This window comes from Suricata suricatta, chromosome 8, assembly GCF_006229205.1.
Source record: "Suricata suricatta isolate VVHF042 chromosome 8, meerkat_22Aug2017_6uvM2_HiC, whole genome shotgun sequence".
In the NCBI taxonomy this organism is placed as follows: Eukaryota; Metazoa; Chordata; class Mammalia; order Carnivora; family Herpestidae; genus Suricata; species Suricata suricatta.
In genome coordinates this window covers 22523483-22535861 of record NC_043707.1, presented here as the reverse complement: position 1 = coordinate 22535861, position 12379 = coordinate 22523483, and the positions used below count along the sequence as shown (strand labels likewise).

General features: G+C 47.3%; 1 long non-coding RNA gene across 3 annotated transcripts; it reads right to left on the bottom strand.

The window, feature by feature from the left end:
- Window positions 1-2400: 2400 nt before the first annotated feature.
- On the bottom strand, window positions 2401-7218 carry LOC115298540. 3 transcript variants are annotated; one of them, XR_003911782.1, is made up of 5 exons: window positions 7140-7218; window positions 6421-6652; window positions 4490-5326; window positions 3318-3360; window positions 2401-3226 (listed from the first exon to the last, which is right to left on the bottom strand). It is a non-coding gene; the product is annotated as an uncharacterized LOC115298540 (long non-coding RNA). The 3 variants fall into 3 exon arrangements; XR_003911780.1 differs by lacking the exon at window positions 6421-6652; XR_003911781.1 differs by lacking the exon at window positions 7140-7218 and having other exon boundaries at window positions 6421-6796.
- Between the last annotated feature and the right edge of the window lie 5161 nt (window positions 7219-12379).

Here is a 12379-nt window from a genome sequence, read left to right as displayed (position 1 = left end):
CCTCACGCGGGCGACTCTTTAAGAAACCCCATGTTAGTGTGATGCTAACCCACCGACAACTTTGTCCTTTAACTTCATGTTTTTGTTTTTTTGGTGACTATCTATTGGAGAAAGGCAACAATATCTGATTGCTAGCAGTGGGAAAACTCTGCCCAGTTGTTATTTTCCAATAAGGTAGTGAACCCATGGCTGTTCGGAGATCCATGTGTTCTTAAGTCCAGAGCAACTGTGGTGTTTCAATTCACAAGCCTCTGGATGCATTTCCAACTTAACAGTAAGTTGGTTCTTAAAAGCTTTAAAATCAGGGGCACCTCAGTGGCTCAGTCAATTAAGTGACCAGCTCTTGATTTCAGCTCAAGTCATGATCCCACAGCTCATGGGCTTGAGCCCCGATTCAGGCTCTGCACTGATAGCTCGGAGCCTGCTTGGAATCCTCTCTTCCTCTCTCATCCCTCCCCCTCTTGTCCTCTCTCTCTCTCTCTCTCTCTCTCTCATGCGCGCACGCGCAGACACACACACACGCACAAAAGGCTTAAAACCAGTGTACTCTTATTTTCTTTAATTAAACTGACAGCCAACTTTCCCCCAAATGACAGTTTTGCTGCGCACTGAAAATCTGTGGAGGCATCATTTCTCACAGTGAAACTTGTCATTTCCTTAATTTGTATCATACACATTCATCTCCTCTCAGAACCTTCGCACTACTCTCATGGCTTTGACCTTCTTGGACACACTAGGATGTATTAACGTTCCTGAAACAACCCCAAGATGGCAGGATTAAAACACACACACACCTAGGACTGTGGACGTCAACTTTTAGAGACAGGCAGTATTGATCGGCCTTGCACTCACCTGTGGAAGACCATTGTTAGAAAAGCTTCTGGGCCAGCTTTGGGGGGTCGTGGCTTGAGGACCACTGCAGTAGAACTGGGGGAGTCTGTATGTGCAGAAGGTAGAGAAAGCCAAGTTGGTGCTTTAGGAGGAGCTCTCTGGCAGCAGCTGAGTTAGGACTGTGGAGGAAGGGGAAGGGACGCGAGGGAAAGACTAGTCGAGAAGCGACTGCAGCAGGCTCAGGGCGAGGTGATGACCGCCAGAGCCGGACAGTGGCATGGACTGATGTGGGAAACTAGTTAGCACTGTCGCATTTGGGGCGAAGGAAGGAAGGGTTGATGTGATTCAGGTTATGGTTGGATTTTATTTACTGAAATAGGTACCGCAGTGATTCTTCACTTTTCCATTCGTTTCAAATGCTTCTCTTTTTTGAAACATAGAAGTCTCACACCTGCTTTGACTTTTTGTTGGCTTTGTTTTCATGGGCACGTGGCTTCGGGTTGTGTGTGCACGTGCACACCGACACCATGCTGTGCTAATAGTAACTGTCGATGTCTAACTAACGATGTTTAAATCTGGCAGAGCTGGGCTTTTTGGTTTTTTTTCAGTTATTGTTTCCCATTTTTATGTAGAAAGGAATTTTGGTATAACTTCTAGTTCCTAGAAAAATTCTATGGTTTTGATTGGTCTAGAGCACGTTAACCCATCTATTTTATTGGGTCCCTGCTATGGGGTAGGTCCTGAGGACACAAAAAATAAATAAATCCCAGCCATTCATGGTTTGGCATGACTGTGAACTAAACTTTGCAGAGGATTGATGGCTTTCAACATGAGCATGGCACATCTCTGTCTAGACAGTTTTTCTGTGCTTCCCGGGTACTGTGTTGTTGGGTTAGCTCAGTGGGCAAACAGGAGCGATGTTACTGTTTGTATATATCTTTGTGCACCTGACTAAATTAGTGGCAGCTGATAACTTTGTTACTTCTTTGAATTTCAATGTTTCATGTGTCATGTTTTTCTTTCTCCTTTTCCTATTCTTTCAACAATTTCTTGTTCGACCCTCATCTAATTGGTTAGACTCGAAAGTAACGTGTAGCTGTATGATTGTTTATAGCAATATTGGACAAAGGGCATGTGATTTAACCACAGTTACACATTCCAGAAATGTGATAAGGTTAAGTCCTGTTTAAATGCAAATGTCCTCATCTGAGTGGTTCCCAGTGGAAATCTACAAACATTTCCCTCTCCTTTTGGAGCCACACACTTTTCAATGTGTCTGATGTTTGAGGCTTTATTCCAAGGCATGTGGCTTAAAGGCAGGATACTGAATCGAGGTAGTCTAACCATCCATATGGAGAAAACAGTCACAGTGCACTTGGACTGAGGAAGGAACTGGAACAGAAATTTGAAATGGAGCCTGTGTGGCAATATGTATTTATTTATTTTTAATTTTTAAAAGGTTTTAATCTTTGAGAGAGAGAGAATGCGAGCAAGGGAGGGGCAGAGAGGGAGAGACAGAATCGGAAGCAGGCTCCAGGCTCCGAGCTGTTAGCACAGAGCCCAACGCGGGGCTCAAACTCCCGAACCGTAAGATCATGACCTGAGCTGAAGTTGGACACTGAACCGACTGAGCCCCCCAGGCAACCCGACAATATGTTCATATGGCTTCTGAAGAAGTGATAGCTGGTCACAGGGCAATGGACTTCTTAACTGCAGCCTTTGACTCTTGGAACAGTCTCTGGGAATAGAGACCTGCTCCCCGTAAATGTAGATGGAGGTTCTGACAGCACTCTCCCCGTGAAAACATCATGTATGCACGCGAGTTGGCACAGAATTTCACGGACTGCACAGACCTCTTCGAGCCCAGGGCCGGGAACCCCAGGCCAGTTCGTGGAGAGAGGGGTCGCCTCGGCTCCCGGGCTGTGAACAGGGCTGTGGAGAGGCGCCGTGCGCCCCCCGTGTCGGTGGGGGTGTCCTGCTGGTCTCTGGAACACACGTGGCGTCTGTGGGAGAGCTTCCCCAGAAACGCTGAAATGTGATCTTCTCCATGATGAGATCTGGCGATCACACTGAATTACTCTCCTGGACTAATCAGCTTCTTTTGGTAGTTAGTCCGCTCCATGATGTCATCAAAGCTTTTAGGTGAGGCCTTGGAAACGAAAATTCCTCTGGGGCAGCTGGAGTCCAGGAAAAAGGAAGCTGGACTTGAGTCTGTGCAGCTCACCGACTCCCTCTCTGACCTTGGCCACCTGAGCCTCCCGGCTGCGCTCCTGTGCTGGTCAGACGGGGCTCCTGCCGCTGAGTGGGAAGCAGCCCTGGGAGACGGAGGATGTCGGCATGAGGTGAGGCGGCATCACCAGACAGTGAGGAAACAGCACCGGACAGCAGGTTAGCGCTGGAAAAACACAGGAAGGTTCGATTTCCCCCACCGTTAGGGGCCAAAGCCAATTCCAAATAGATGAAGTGTTTCAAGTAAACATACTAACCCACAGAATGGAGGAAAAGATGGAAAGGTCTTCACGCTCCGGCCTAAAAGTACAGAGAATGACCAATAAAAGATAACCACACAAAGTAAGGCCACCATGCTAAATTTAACCACCCTAGAGTTAAACTTGTCTGTCATATCTCGTAATTAAACTTATGGCCCCTGAGTAGTTGGAAGCAGTTGGGAGCAGCCACAACAGAGGGTTACCATCCTTTATAAAGCTCTCTTAGGAGTTAGTTTCAAAAAACAAAAAAAACATTAAAAAGTTTTTTAGAGACAGAGACAGCGCGAGCAGGGGAGGGTCAGAGAGAGAGGGGGACACAGAATCCGAAACAGGCTCCAGGCTCTGCGCTAGCTGTCAGCACAGAGCCTGACGTGGGGCTCGAACCCACAAACCGTGAGATCATGACCTGAGCCGAAGCCGGACGTTTTACTGAGTGAGCCACCGAGGCGCCCCAGGAATTAGTTTAAAGAAGGGCCCTACAGGGGTGCCTGGCTGGCTCAGTCAGTTGAACGTCCAGGTTTGATTTGAACTCAGGTCATGATCCCAGGGTCATGGGATCAAGTCCTATGTCGGGCTCTGCACTGAGCATGGAGCCTGATTAGGATTCTCTCCTTCTGCCTCTCCCTCTCTCTCTCCTTCCTGCCCTTCCTCTCTCTCTCTCTCTCTCTCTCTCTGCCCCTCTCCTACACTAATCTGCTCTCTTTCTCTCAAAGAAATGCACTACAGTGAGCAAAGACCATGAACAGAATGCTCACAGATGGAAAACAGATGACCAGTAAGTATATCAGTCTCATTTCAAAATTATAACTAATCGAAGAAGCACAGAGCTCCGAGACTGCGTGTCACTTGCTGAATCGGCACAGCTCAGAAGAACGGGGTGTCGCTGTCGGGAGCGCTGCCGAGGGCGGTCCTGCAGTCACACACAGGTGGGAATATAAATTGGCGTTCCTTTCCAGAAAGAAACTTGCCATTGCGGTGTAAGAACCACTTCTAAAACCGGTTCCCAAATCCTCCACCTCATCCTCCAATCTCGTCTGTTTGGATTCCTTTCCCAGCAGTCCCCTTCAGTGCTCTCCTAGGTCCCCTTCCTTTTCTGTCCTCAGTCCGTCACAGCAGTGTGTCTCTGACACCCCTTACAGCCGTCTGTCCAGCTGGCCTTTTCCCTTCACCTGTTTTGCAGAGCGACAGCTGGACTCGTGCATCCCGGGCTTCTTTGTGCACCCATTTCTGGTCACTTGCTTTCACACGCGTACTGCCTGTCATCTCCAGGCTGTCAGCACAGAGCCTGACGCGAGGTTCAATCTCATCAACCGTGAGATCATGACCTGAGCTGAAATCAAGAGTTGGATGCTTAAACAACTGAGCCACCCAGGCACCCTCCAGTTACAGGTTTTTATGCATATACTTCTCTTCTCTCAAACTGTGTGATATTAGGCATCAGTATGTTACAAAAGCAATACACGTGATTCTGACGTGAAAACAGGAGAAACACTGCTCCTCAAAAAATTTTAGAAAACTGCTCTCAGTAGCAATGATTAACGTTTCAGGATAAAAAATGAGACATGGGTATCATGCTACACTTTCGACTGACCTTATTTCACATTAGCATGAAATCACAAATGCATTAGAGGTTTAAAAAAAAAAATCTCACTGTGGATTCATGTTACATTTCTTTAGCTTCTCTTCGAGTTCGGGTAAATCTTGGAGGTCTGCTCCAATAATGGCATGTCTTTGAATTCAACAGGTGTCGTCTGAAATTCCTTTACAGTAAATGTGATGCAAAGAGTATATGCTCGGTGACATCACATGGACACCCGCAGACTCTCTCCCTCACACACACACACACACACACACACACACACACACACGCCATTTTTAAGCAGAAAAGGGGAAGACAAGCAGAGAGGTAGTCCATACTGTATGACTCAGGTGAAGGGTACTTGCCGATCTGAAGTGTGTCCTCTGAATGTAACTCTATGATGGGCTGTGATAAGAAAGACTTGTATCTGTGGGGACACGGGAGAGAGCAATGAGTCAAGTTGCTTAGTTACTGCAAAAATACAAACACCCGCTACAGAAACGGCAAATAGGTCCTGCTACTGCTGCAGGCGAGGGCGGCCCCAGAGGGCCTTCTGTGTAAGTATGTCCGACCCGAGGAGCACACACGAAAAATCCAGTGGGTCAGCTCTCAGATTCGCTCCGTGAGCATTATACTCAGGATGTGACGTCGAGTCGTGAAGTACTCACGACTTAGAAATCGCTAAAGATAGGCTAGCAGTAGTTTTCCAAATGTTCCAGTGTTTTCCAAGCTGTCTCTCATTTCCTGCCTCTGCTCACTCGATTAAAAGTTTTAAAATGGCAATTACTAATCACAGATAACTAAAAACCTTGAGTCCTACTCAGACCTGAAGTTCAGTAACTTTATGTGGTGACTCTCCCCTCCTGCTGAATATGCAAAAAGTCAGATATCAGCCGAATTCAGTATCCCAACCACCATACACAGTTTTCACCCAGGAAACCTCCTCTAGGGCTAGGTTAGGCTCACCCACTCTTATTCCACACAGTGTTCTAACAAGCTAGGCTGTGTTCCGTGGGGCCAGGGTGGCTCAGTCAGCTGAACATCCAACTTCAGCTTACAAGTTCTTGCCCCACGTCAGGCTCTGTGCTGACAGCTCGGAGCCGGGAGCTGCTTCGGATTCTGTGTCTCCCTCTCTCTCTGACCCTCCCCCACTCATGCTCTGTCTCACTCTGTCTCTCAAAAAAAATTTTTTTTAATTAAAATAAAATGCACATTTCATGTAATATAATCTTATATTTTGAAAGGGGAAAAAAACCATAAAATATATTTCTGGATTGTAAGGAGTACACATCCTTAAAGGACAAGGTGAAATTTTTAATGTTTACTAAAGTTTTTTTGAAAAGTAAGAATGAAGATTTTGTTGAAATGACTAATGTAAAAAGGGGAGGAAGTATAGGTTAAAACCACTGAGAAAATCTGACCTTGGGCTTGAGGTCAGGGTTTAAATTTCAGCTCTGCCCCTTTCTCAACAGGTGACCTTATGGAAATGAACTGAACATCTCTGAGCTTCAGTTTCCTCACCTGCCAGTAAGAGCATGGAGTTCACACGTCAGCTCGGAGGACTGAATGAGATGATCCGCATGAAGCGTTTCCCACGGTGCTACAAAAGCTCTCGGCAAAGATTCCCAAACTCTGCAAAATTCTTCAGAGTTGGACTCGGGGAGGCCGCCACACTATCTCCTACTTCGGCCTCCCAGGATTCTTCACACACTGTTGACTACATATCTGCTCTGGACCAGGCCCCTTTCTATGCCTGGAGATACAGAAGTAGCCAAAGCACACATAAAAATTCAGATTATTGGGGCTCAGTAGATTGAACGTCCAGCCTTGGCTCAGGTCATGATCTCACGGTTTATGAGTTGGAGCCCCATGTCAGGCTCTGTGCTGACAGCTCAGAGCCTGGAGCCTGCTTCTGTGTCTCTCTCTCTCCTCCAATCATACTTTTTCTCCCTACTCTCAAAAATAAATAAAACATTAAAAAAACTTTAACTTCAGATTATTAATCCACTACAGGCCATTTACGTGCTCAGAGAAATTACGTTAATGGACAGAAGAGTTGCAAGGGAGGGTATATTTCATTTTGAAGACAGTTCAGAATGAGGATCTTGGGGCCAGAAAACAAGTGGGGAGGGGGTAAAAAGAAGAGTCCCCTAAATGTGGCCTCTGGCGTTCCGAGCGGCCGCCTCCGCGCGCTGCCGCTGAACCGACCGGGCCTCCCCGCTGGTCAAAGCCATACTCACTGGATGCAGTGCAGCTTTCTCATGACTATCGTGGGAAAGTCCACCTCCAAGTATTTACTTGGGAGAAGATCTTCATCCTGAGAAAAATACACAGTTAACTTTTAGAATACGTACTCACTCAGACACTTACTCATCACCTGCATGTACCGAGTCCAAGGCCCCGAAGAGCAGCGGGGTACTGAGGGGTGTTCAATCCGGAACGATATGGGCAGAACTGTATCTTTCAGATGACTGTGGTCTCCGCGTGGAGACGGATGCAGGCCGGGAGTGAGCAGACAGCAGACTCCTATCACGGCCGGACACGGCAGAAGTCACGGGGAGCCCGAACTGGGGGAGCAGCCCCAGGGATGGAGGTGGTGAGGAGCTGAGAGGCGCTGGGGGAGTAGGACCCAACAGAATTTTCCAGAACGCAGACTGAGATGAATTAGAGGGTCAGGACACCAGTGTGGGGGTTGCTGACCAGCCGTTGAGGGATAACACGGAATAAAACACAAATCCCAAAGCGTCTCACACAGACTGCTTTGTGGCATGTCTACTTCCTTCTGTGAAGGGAGGGCACAACGGGTGGGAAAGGGCAGGCGCTCTGGAGCCAGGACAGGGGGTTCAGGCCCCAGCTCCACCGCCCGTCTGCCGTGAGGCCCTGGAGCTCCCTGGGTTGGCCCTGGTTTCCCTGGTCTGCGAAGCAGAGAAAGTGACAGCATCTCACGGGGCTGTGAGGATTAATGAGGAAATCAGTACACATGAGTGACCTGCCTAAGTGCCACGTGTGTGCCCTTATCACATACTGACACGGGTACAGGGCGCCTGGGTTGCGAGTCAGTTAAGTGTCCGACTTTAGCTCAGGTCATGATCTCATGGTTCATGAGTCTGAGACCCACATGGGGGCTCTGCTGTCAGCACGTAGCCAACTTTGGATCCTCTGTTTCCCCCTCTCCGCCCTTCACCCACTGGTTCTCTCTCTCTCTCTCTCTCTCTCTCTCTAAATAAATAAACTTAAAACCTTACTGGGGCACCTGGGTGGCACAGTTGGTTAAGCATCCAACTTCGACTCAGGTCATGATTTCATTGTCCATGTGTTTGAACCCTGCATCGGGCTGTGCTGACAGCTCAGAGCCTGGAGCCTGCTTCGGACTCTGTCTCCCTCTCTCTCTGCTCTTCCCCCGCTCATATTCTCACTCTGTTTCTCAAAAATAAATAAATATAACTAAATAAAATAAAAAATAAAACATTATTGAACACAGGTATATAGATATGGGTCTTGACCTAGGATATACATTTATGACTTTGACCTGCAGGAAAAAAGTGAGGCGCGCGCACGCACACACCCCTGCTCCCCCTTCTACATTCCAGGCCTGGTCGCCCCCTGGCCATCCTAGCATATTCTCTCCACCTCTGTCCCGTCCAGTCAATCCCTCAGCCCTGAGGAGTATTCTCAAATGCACTCTCTCCTCCCCAGCTCACACTGTAAGGTCACTGCTGTCTGGACTCCCCGCGACACCCTGCATGTGGCCGGCAGCAGACCCTCACTCCCTGGAAAAAACTCAGGGCATCTGTGTGCAGAGCAGGGTCGTGTAAAGGGCTGTCTGAAGCTATTCAGACGGAAGGTTCCAGTACCCCGGGAGAGGACTCTTGCTAGGAAATTCCTGAGCACCCTACAAGATATTTTACTTCCACTATAGGAAAAGTTACAGACACTCTAAAATTCCAGAAAGAAGGCCATGAGAACAATGGAAAGCAAATGAAGGACAGCATACGACCCTACATCTCTGACTTCTGACTTGATAAAGAGCTTTGCCTGTCATCATCAAGACAGTATGGTATTGGCACAAAAACAGACACATAGACCAATGGAATAGAATAGAGCCCAGAACTGGGCCCACAAGTATATGGTCAATTAATCTTTGACAAAGCAGGAAAGAGTATCCCATGGAAAAAAGACTGCCTCTTTAGAAGGTGGTGCTGGGAGAACTGGACAGCAACATGTAGAAGAATGAAACTAGACCACTCTCTTACACCATACACAAAAATAAACTCAAAATGGCTGAAGGACCCGAATGTGAGACAGGAAACCATCAAAACCCTCGAGGACAAAGCAGGAAACAGCCTTCTTGACCTCAACTGCAGCAATTTCCTACCCGACACATCCCCAAGGGCAAGGGAATCAAGAACCAAAATGAACTATTGGGACTTCATCAAGATAAAAAGATTCTGCACTGCAAAGGAAACAATAAAAAAAACTAATAGGCAACCGACAGAATGGGAGAAGATAGTTGCAAATGACCTCAGATAAAGGGCTAGTATCCAAAATCTACAAGGAACTCACCAAACTCCACACCCAAAAAACAACCCAGTGAAGAAATGGGCCAAAGACATGAAGAGACACTTCTCCAAAGAGGACATCCAGATGGCCAACAGACACATGAAACGATGCTCAGTCAGGGAAATACAAATCAAAACCACACTGAGATACCACCTCATGCCAGTCAGAGGGGCTAAAACGAACAAATCAGGAGACTATAGATGCTGGCGAGGATGTGGAGAAACGGGCACCCTCCTACACTGTTGGTGGGAATGCAAACTGGTGCAGCCACTCTGGAAAACAGTGTGGAGGTTCCTCAAAAAATTAACAATAGAACTCCCCTATGACTCAGCAATACCCTGATAGGGATTTACCCAAGGGATACAGAAGTACTGATGCATAGGGGCACATGTACGCCTTTCAACAATAGCCAAGTCATGGAAAGAGCCTAAATGTGCATCAACTGATGAATGAATCAAGAAGAAGCAGTTTATCTCTACAATGGAGTACTACATGGCAATGAGAAAGAATGAAATCTGGCCATTCGTGGCAACGTGGATGGGACTTGAGGGTGTCATGCTAAGCGAAATAAGTCAGGTAGAGAAGGACAGACACCATATGTTTTCTCTCTTATACGTGGAACAGGGGAAACTTAACAGAAGACCATGGGGGAGGGGAAGGGGTAAGCAATACTTGGGGAGAGGGAGGGAGGCAAACCATGAGAGCCTCTTGAATACTGAGGAGAAATTGAGGGCTGATGGAGTAGCGGGGAAGGGGAGTAATGGGCATGGAGGTGGGCACTTGTGGAGCTGAGCACTGGGTGTTGTAAGGAAACCAACTTGACAATAAACTACGAAATCAAATAAATAAAGAAGCACCACGTTAAAATTGCTTCGTGTTTCTTATAGATAAACTGCCCATAGTATCCATCTTAAGGGCCAAGATTCCTGCACTCATAAGAACTGTGGTCATTTGGCCATTTCTCAATCAGCCTGAGACTAAGTCACCTCCTGTCTCAAATCCTTTCACTGCCTTGATAGAAACGATTTGCAGAGCCAAACAGTGTCACTAGCACGTTAACAAGGCCAAAAAAAAAAAAAAAGAAAAAAAGAAATCCTTCCATGAATGGACACTTTACAGGAAAAGATATATAAATGTCTTAAAGATAGAAACACGACGGGGCGCCTGGGTGGCTCAGTCGGTTGAGCCTCCGACTTCGGCTCAGGTCAGATCTCACGTTCGTGGGTTCAAGCCCCGCATCGGGCTCTGTGCTGACAGCCAGCTCAGAGCCTGGAGCCTGCTTCCAGTTCTGTGTCTCCTTCTCTCCCTGGCCCTCCCCCTCTCATGCTCTGTCTCTCCTGTATCAAAAAATAATAAACCATTAAAAAAAAGATATAAACACGATTTGGGGGCACCTATGTGGCTCAGTTGGCTAAGCATCTGACTCCTGGTTTCAGCTCAGGTCATGATCTCAATACTTCAAGGGTTTGAGCCCCACATTGGGCTCTGTGCTGATAGCATGAAGCCTGCTTGGGATTCTCTCTCCCCCTCTCTCAAAATCAACACTGAACAAATATATGTTAAAAAATAATAATGATGATCTGCAACCTCACACCAAAATATGAGGAATATAAAACAAAAGTACTGGGGTGCCTGGGTAGCTCAGTCGGTTGAGCGTCTGACTTTGGCTCACGTCATGATATCACGGTTTGTGGGTTCAGGTCCCACATGAAACTCTGTGCTGACAGTGAACTCAGAGCCTGGGAATGTCTTCGGATTCTGTGTCTCCTTCTCCCTCTGACCCCCCACTACTCACACTGTCTCTCACTTTCTCAAAAATAAATAAAACATTAAAAAATTTTTTTCTAAAGTATTGTAAAGTAGCATTTCTCATGTATCAGATTAACAAAGATGAAAAGCTTCATAATACACTGTGTTGGTGAAGATGTTGGGAAATAAGCACCTCATACTCTACTGGAGAGAGTGAACACTGGAGACCTCATTGTAAGACTGAATCCCTATGTTATACTGCTGGCTTTGAAATGGAGAAGGGCCCACCCTCCATGGAATGTGGGTGGCTTCTAGAAGGTGACAAAAAAAAGGAAACAGACTCTCCCCTAGGTCTCCACAAGAAACAGCCCTGAACACATTTTGCTTTAGCCTAGTGAGACCCGTGTTTGACTTCTGACCATCAGAATTATAAGTTAATAAATTTGTATTATTAAAAAGAGAAAAAAAGAATGAATCCCTAAAACCTGAGGCCTCTCTGCTGATGAGGGGGAACTGTGGGGAGGGAGAGAGTCACTTGCCTCTGTGAATCTCGGGGGCCCTCCTCTCCTTAGACAGTCTTACAAAATGCTGCATGTATGGGTCGTGCCAGTAGCCAAGGCTGACTGCAAACCCTGAAGGGATGAGGAAGGAGGAGGGTGAGTGGAGGTCAGTAGAGGCAGGTTCTCAGGAACCAGGGCCAGGAGGAAAACCGTCTACATCCAAAGGCCAACAGATTGACATTGCGCACTCCAGCCCAGATGTCAACGGGCACGGCCGTCCACCGTGCTGCTCACCCTTCCAGAGCGGCCGTGTGTCACCTCTCTCTGTTCTGACTGCTACTTCCTTTCCCAGGACCCTAGAGAGCATGGGACCTCACCTCACATCTCACCCAGAAGACCTGCAACCGTTTATTCACTCAGCAAACTCACTGGCCAGACCTAGTCAGACACTCTACTCAGCCAGAAGTTCTGGGTCCACGGGAAGGAGATGTAGAATTGTTTGGTAAAACTCACCAGTGACTCCCTAAGTATTTCCCGTGGCTCTGTCATTTCACATGAATTAAGGGGATCCTAGTGGTCCTAAGACAGTGCCACCGTCGCTTACACTCTCTGGTCTACCCGACAACCTGGAAAAAGCTGTGGTCACCCAGCTCTCCCCAGGCTACACCACA